We start from the raw sequence: 8,389 nt of genomic DNA, 5'->3' as shown, positions 1-8,389 counted from the left end.
TTTTAAAAACCTGTATTCCAAAATCTAGGTAAATTTAAAGAAAATGGAAAATTTTCTGGATAGATATCACTTACCAAAATTAAATCAAGAACAGATAAACAATTTAAATAGACCTATAACCCCTAATAAAATTGAAGCAGTCATCAAAATTCTTAAAAACAAAACAAGTCCAGGGTCGGATGGTTTCAGTGCAGAATTCTACCAGAAATTCAAAAAAGAGCTAATACCAATACTCTTCAAATTATTTCACACAGTAGAAGCAGAAATATCATTGCCAGACTCTTTTTACGAGGCTACAATTACCTTGGTACCCAAACCACAAAAAGAAACAAGTAAGAACTATAGACCAATCTCTCTCATGAAAACTGATGCAAAAAATACTCAATAAAATACTGGAAAATCAAATCCAAGTACACATCAGAAAAATTATACAACATGATCAAGTAGGCTTCAAGCCAGGGATGCAGGGATGGTTCAACATACTAAAATGCATCAATTTTTTCCACCATATAGATAATCAGAAAAAAGAAAAAATACATGATCATCTCACTACATGCTGAAAAAGCCATTGACAAAATTCAACACTACTTCATGATAAAAGTCTTGGATAGATCAGGGATAACAGGAACATACCTAAATATAGTAAAGGCAATATACAGCAAACTGACAGGCAACATCAAATTAAATGGAGAGAAACTCAAGGCTATTTCTCTAAAATCAGGAATGAGAACAAGGTTTGTCCACTCTCCCCATACCTCTTCAATATTGTACTGGAAGTTCTAGCTAGAGCAGTAAGACAACAAAAGGAGATCAAGGGGATACAGATTGGAAAGGAAGAAGTCAAACTTTCACTATTTGCAGATGATATGATAGTCTACATAAGTGACCTAAAGAACTCTACCATCGAACTCCTATAGATGACAAACATCTTCAGTAAAGTGAAAGGATACAAGATTAACTCAAAAAAAAGGCAAACCAAAACACAACAACCCAAAAAACAGTAGCCCTACTATATGTAGACATTAAATGTGTTAAGAAAGAAATCAGAGAAACATCATCTTTTACAATTGTCACAAATAACATAAAATATACTGAGGTAACTGTAACCAAACAGGTGGAAGAACTATATAACAGGAACTTTGAATCATTAGAAAAGAAATAGATACCAGAAAATGGAAAGACTTCACATGCTCTTGGATAGGTAGCATCACCATAGTAGGAATGGCACTCTTACCAAAAGAAATCTACAGATTCAATGCAATGCCTATCAAAATCTCAGCACAATAATTTAGAGATCTTGAAAAGACAATTCTCAACTTTATATGGAAAAACAAAAGACACAGGATAGCCAAAACAACCCTTTAAAATAAATGAACTTCAGGAGGCATTGCCATCCCTGACTTCAAGCTTTACTGTAGAGTTATCGTAATGAAAAAAATCTTGGTATTGGCACAAAAATAGATAGGTATATCAATGGAATCTAATTGAATTCCCTGATATTCATCCATACATCTAAGAACACCTGATATTTGACAAAGAACCTAAAATTATACAACAGAAAAAACAAACCATCTTCAACAAATGGTTCTGGCAAAACTGGATGCTAGCATGTAGAAGACTGCAGATAAATCCATATCAAGGGAAATGCATAAATGATCAAATGGATCAAACACCTCAATGTAAATCCAGCCACACTGAACCTCTTAGGAGAGAAAGTGGGAAGTACCCTGGAATGAATTAGTACAGGAGGCAGCTTCTTGAACCTAACACCAGTAGCACAGACACTGAGATTGACAGTTAATAAATGGGACCTCCTGAAACTGAGAAGCTACTGTAAGGCAAAAGATACAGTCAACAAGACAAAATGGCATTGCACAGAATGGGAAAAGACATTCACCAACCCCACATCTGACAGGCGGCTGATCTCCAAAATTTACAAAGAACTCAGGAAGTTACCTCTAAAACACCAAATAATCCAATTAAAAAGTTGGGTATAGAAATAAATAGATAATTTTCAGGAGAGGAGTCTAAAGGGCCTGCTTGAAACTTGAGAAAGTGATCAACATCCTTAGTCATCAGGGAAATGCAAATCCAAACAACTCTGAGATACCATCTCACTCCTGTCAGAATGGTTATAATTAATAGCACAAATGACAGTTTATGCTGGAGAAGATGTGGAGAAACAGGAATACTCCTCCACTGCTGGTGGGAGTGTCAAATTGTAGAGCCACTCTGGAAATCAGTATGGAGATTCCTCAGGAAAATGGGAATCAGTCTACCACAAGATCCAGCAATACCACCCTTATCATATACCCAAAAGATGCACATTCATACAATAAGGACAACTGTTCATCTATGTTCATAACAGCATTATTTGTAATAGCCAGAACCTGGAAACAACCTAGATACTCCTCAACTGTTGAGCAGAGAGAGAAATTGTGGTGCATTTACACAATGGAGTACTACTCAGCAGAAAGAAAAAAAAATAACCAAAAAAAAAAACCTGAATCTTGAAATTCATAGACAAAGGGATGGCATTAGAAGAAGCCATCCTGAGTGAGGTAACCAAGTCACAAAAAGAGTCATTCTATTTGGATTTTAGACATGGAGCAGGGGAGTGCCAGCCTACAATCTCACTGCCTGGGCGAGAAATCTCACTTTCCTGAATTCTGGGAAACAGGGAAAATCCTAAGAGAGAAATGCAAGGTATCCTTGAGAAGGGAAATGGGACAGGATCTCCTTAGGGGATTGAGAACATGGAGGGAGGGAAGAGGAAACTGGGACAAAGAGAGGGAGAAAGAGCAGGGGAGAGGAGGACATGGGGGAGCAGGAAGGTTGAGTGGGGTGGTATAGAGGAAAGCAGGATGAGAGGTACCATAATATCGGGAGCCATTACAGGTTTGAAGAGAGATCTGGCACCACTGAGATTTCCAGACCTCTACAAGGATGACACCAACTGGAGATCTAAGCAATAGTGGAGAGGCTACCTTAAATGCCCTTCTCCAATAATGAGATCGATGACTACCTTTTATGCCATCCTAGAGCCTTCATCCAGTGACTGAAGGAAGCAGAGGCAGACACCCACAGCTTAACACTGAACTCCTTTCCACATGGAGGCATGCTCTCTCAGCCTGGACACAGAGGAGAGGGCCTAGGCCCTGCCCTGTATGCTATGACAGACTTTGGAGATCCCCCAGGGAGGGCCTCAGGGTCCCTGGGGGATGGGACAGGGAGTTGGGAGGGGAGTTGGGGAGTTTGTGCATGGAGGGAGAAGAGGGGAGACAGAGAGAGCTGGAATTAACATGTGAAGCAGGCTTCTTTCTAATTTGAATAAAAAATTCCTTATTGGCACATGACTGTAAAACATCAGAAAGCCTCCCCTATAGCCTTGTGTGTCATCTCACCTCACTGCTCCCTTAGCTTCCAGATTGTTGTGGCTTGCACACACAGACATATACACACACAGACACACACACCCAAACCCTAAAGCCTCCTCTTTTCTTTACAACTTACAAGGTTTTCTTTACATTTTAAATTTTTCTCTATTCTCTCTGCTGAGTCACAATAAATGCCTGGTAGGGTCCAAATCAAAAAAGGCAATCTATCAGTCGCTAATAGTTCAGGAATGAGGGCTAGAACCCCTTGAGGATCCCCTCCATTATTCCTGACTGTTGACAAGCAATTCCTTGGAGCGGAGTTACAAATTTCTTGTTTAGTACGGAGGCAACCTCCGTCAGTTTTCTGAGCACCCATGAGCCCATGAATCTCTACATTTACCACTTTTTAATAAAAAGGGAGTCTTCTCTGACTGAATCTGAAAAGCAGTCTTCTATTCACAAAAACATGAGTATTTAGAAGATTGTTTGACATCATGGTGGTATCCAGCTTCTGAATAAGGACTGTGAACAGCCCTGCCAGATTTTTTTGACCAACTTTACAGTATTATGCATGGATTCCCTCCTAAGGAGTAGGTTTCTAATCCAAACAAAGATCAGCTGGTTATCACCATAGCATTAATGACACTTTTCACATTGTGCTTGGAAGGTTAGTCAATTCAGAGTATTCATAGTTAATTAAGGCTTTTGGTACCTTTTGTCTTTTGACATCCTGCGTGATATCTTCAATGAATATAAAAACTATCAGGCAAGGAAGATGCTCCCAGCTTGATTTCGTTTCCAGGTTGAGTTTTATATATCATGAAGGCAATAAGTATAATGTCAACAATATGGTCTTATCATCTAGCTTTTGTGGGTAATCAGAAGAATTTCCAGAGCTTGTCTTGTTTCTGTGGCTGCTCTTGGGTCTGCCTTATGAACTTAACTTTTCTTTTGAGACAGGTCTGTAATAGAACCTAGTGATCTTAGACATAGGCAACCTGGCTGGTCAATGAGGTTTAGGAATCAACCTCTCTCTCTCTCTCTGCCCTGTCTGCACAATCTCTAAGAATACAAACCTATGCTGTAGGTCTTGGATGTTGGGGATCCAATTGTGCTGTAGATCCAAACACATGTTCTTATGTTTGCATGGCAAGTACTTTATTCTCTGAGTCTTCTACCTTGGCCTTTATTTTCTTTTGTATAAATTTTGTATTACAAAGACAAAATTTTTGTAGTAGGTCATTATAGGACATGTTAAGCTACTGGTTGAACAAAATCATACGGAAGATGCAACTACTTTAATAATAATTGGCACAGGAATTATCCAGGTTATCATTTCTTATAAAGTTACAATACCACAAGATTTACAATTATCCATGATATTTAACATCTCTGTCATAAATGATAAAAGGGAAAGTAAAATAAGAAAACTCATATGTTCATGGTATATGCTTAGTCAATATTGAAACTATTGGCACAGGAATTATCCAGGTTATCATTTCTTATAAAAGTACAATACCACAAGGTTTACAATTATCCATGATATTTAACATCTCTGTCATAAATGATGAAAGTGAAAGTTAAATAAGAAAACTTATATGTTCATGTTATATGCTTAGTCAGTATTGAAACCCAAATATTAACTCTGGGAGTTCTGATTTTTAAATCCTACATTTCTAAATATTTAAAAATTATCCCATAAATTTAATGATAAATAAAACTAAAACCAATGCTACATATTCATAGAACATGAACTCAATAAATTATTGAATGAAGTATTAAATGAATTATGTATTATTTAAAATGTTTCTTATTGAAGAAGTTGTTTCATGATAAAGAAAAGACCTAGAGATTGAATTGTGGGTTCAAGCTTAAAGCTGAAGCAGAGAAACAAAGCAACTGAATGCTAGCTCTCACTCTACCTCAGACTGAAATGTGATACTGGCTCCACCAAACCTCAGACTGATGCCTCTCCTCATCTTGACTGGAGAATCCTGAGATGTCAATGTCTTCCTATCCTCAATGTGGCTGCAGAATTAATGCTTGATACTGACTACTGAAGACCCTACTCCTATCTTTTACCCCTCTAGTACTGGAAGTAAAGGTATGTGATCCCAGATTCTGAGATCATCTTTGTGTAGGCTGTTTCTCTTTAAGACTGGATCACTCATGTGTAGATCTGGGTGGCCTCAGACACAGAGAGAGCCACCTACCTCATAATATTGAGTTCTAGAATTAAAGGTATGTACCACTACCTCCTAGCTTCTGGATGCTGGGATTAAAGGTATGTACTACCACTGCCTGATCTCTATAGCTTGAGGCTGACTTTGCTTTATGAATCCCCATGCAAGCTTTGCTTTTTTTTATTATTTTAATTTTAAATAGCTTGCTTCAAATGTCAATCCCAGTTCCCTCTCCCTCCACTCCTCCGGCAGACCCACACCATCCCCCCCAGCCTCCCACCCTATCGCAACTTCCTTCCACATAGGGGATATCTAGAGTCTGTCATTTCACTCAGGGCAGGTCCCAGGCACTCCCCTAAGAGTCCAGGCTAAGAGAGCATCCCTCTTTGTGTTATGGACACACGAAGTCTGTTTGTATGCCAGGGATAAACACTGATCCACTGCCCAGGGTCCCATAGGTTTCTCAGGCCTCCTCACTGACTCTCACACTCAGGGAGTCTGGATCAGTTCCATGCTGGCCTCCCAGCTTTTAGTCTGGGGTCCAAGAGCTCTCCCCTATTCAGATCAGCTGTCTCTGCTGGTTTTACCATCCCATAATAAGTCATAAATAATTTATCACTACAAGAAGCATTTTTCTTCTTGTTTTTGTGAGGAGGTAGAGAATCAATCCTGTGTCTTTATTAATGAGGATAAAAAAGGGTCCACATCTGGCAACCAAGGAACGAGGTACCTGCCAGGAAGGTGGGATGGGCTCAGGCTCTAGGGATTCAAGGAAGACTGATGGCCTAGGAGGGCCCAAGGAGTCCTTATCCTGGCAACAGCTGAGAAAGTGCCTAAGACACTGAAGCCACAAGCTGGTTCTGCAGGCTGAGGGGCTGAGGGGCTGAAATTGTGGATAGGTTGTAGGGACCTGGATCACCCTGAGGCCACCTTGGCTTGTCTACCTAGATCATCCACTGGTCTGAGCCTGTTCGTTGCCTTCCATGTCCACCTCATAGACCTCTGCATCTTCATTATAGCCATTCATCTAATCCATGACCTGCATGTCCTCATTATCTTCTGAATACTATTCCCTATCCTCATCATCTTCATCGTCTTCTTCTTCATCATGGTAGTGCTCTGAGGCTAGCTTGCCAATAGGTACCAGGATGTTGTCTTTCTCTGTGATGCTTTGGAGCCAGGTCTGATGCTACTGCTCTGTCTCCTCCACACAGGGTCGATCCAGATTAAACCAAGAGGGAACAGTGAAAGGAACAAAGTGGACATGACTCCTAAGCTGAGTTTGAGACCTGGCTCCATCACTTAGTAGCTGTTTGACTTTGACCAATACACTTCTCTGGGCTTCAGTGTCCTCATCGTGCCAAGAGCCTGCCTGCAGCGGGCAGCAACCAGGAAGTGCTTCCCCAGGCCTGAGCAGAAGAACCCAGAACAATCCGGGCAAGAAGCATTTTTCAAACAGACATATAAAATTAATTAATATATTATTATTTATAATATCTAGTCAATAAAAGAAAAAATACACTTCTAGTTTCTTTATCATGTCAGTTTGTAGCAAACAAATTTTGAAAATGCTATTTAGTCAAGTATTAGTAGATAAGTCCAGGAAATATGTTATTGCTGGTAACCACATAAAGATGAGAGCATATTTTCATTATCTCATTAAAAGTGTTACAAGTTACTACAACCATTTTTTTCTCAGAATACTTTATATTTGTTTTTTATTCCATGTTTTGACTTAAAGAAATAGTTCATAAGGAGATACCAGTATCCAATACTAATGCTGGATACTATAAGGTAGTTTTAACTGGGCATTGTTTTATGATTTTTATGTCATCAAATTACAGTTTTCAAATTGTATCTATTCTTATCTGTATGCCAAGTAATATTGACTGGTTTTATTCTATTCAATACATAAAGTCTTTGAGTTTTTATACACTTAAATTTTTTTTTACATTTATATTTGGAAGACAAGATATTCTTTATCCTATTGCATAGCAGCACCTTCTTTACATTAGAATTAGACCTCAACTCTTTGTGCTGCCTTGGAAAGCTAGACATACTTCCTCTGCTATCACTGTCATACTTATAAACTTTTTAGAAACAGAAATAAACAACAACTCCTCTGGCATCCCTAGTGCTTAGCATAATATTTAGTTCATACTAGAAATGCAATAACTATTAAATTAAAATTCAGTCTTGATAACATTTTATAATCAAAGCTTCCTCTTTTAGACTGTTTATACTTCAAGAAAAGTTTGTCACTAAAGTTGGACAAGTTGTTACTTATAAATTAATGTGTTTTTACTTTATCACAGTCCAATTTTTTGTAATTGGATTTTGGAAATAACAAATACAAGCATAGCAGAAAATAATGTTATTTTTAATATTGTTTTTCATGCCTCTGTGGGCAAAACAATAAGAAGAGTGACTCACGGTTTTCAATAATGTTTTCATTAGAAAAAATAACAACTTTATTGGGATTCATAATGACCTATAACAATGTAACTGAATGAGATTTATTATAGTTTACCGCTACATTTCTCTAAAAGCATCTATGTTAATTTTCAAAATAAAAGCTCAATTTTTAAAAGAAAAATACTTACATCTATATTCTCTGTAACTTTAACAAAAGATTTAATGGCAGAACAAACACTAGAATAGACATATTAGAAACTGTCAAAACAAAAACTAAAAAGTTTAGTATTCTTCCTATGTGAGTGAAAATAAATGATTGTATTATTTCTTAAGTAATATGTCCTGAGCTTTATATTGTCAAAATCTATAAAACAACATCAGACCAAATTATGATGAGAAATGGCAAAAAACACT

General features: G+C 37.8%; 1 pseudogene; it reads right to left on the bottom strand.

Annotated features, from left to right (window-relative positions):
* Nucleotides 1–6,509: 6,509 nt before the first annotated feature.
* Nucleotides 6,510–6,992, bottom strand: LOC101826802 (annotated as a pseudogene).
* Between the last annotated feature and the right edge of the window lie 1,397 nt (nt 6,993–8,389).

Source organism: Mesocricetus auratus, unplaced genomic scaffold, assembly GCF_017639785.1.
Source record: "Mesocricetus auratus isolate SY011 unplaced genomic scaffold, BCM_Maur_2.0 Super-Scaffold_100008, whole genome shotgun sequence".
In the NCBI taxonomy this organism is placed as follows: domain Eukaryota; kingdom Metazoa; phylum Chordata; class Mammalia; order Rodentia; family Cricetidae; genus Mesocricetus; species Mesocricetus auratus.
This window is presented reverse-complemented; position numbering and strand designations above follow the sequence as displayed.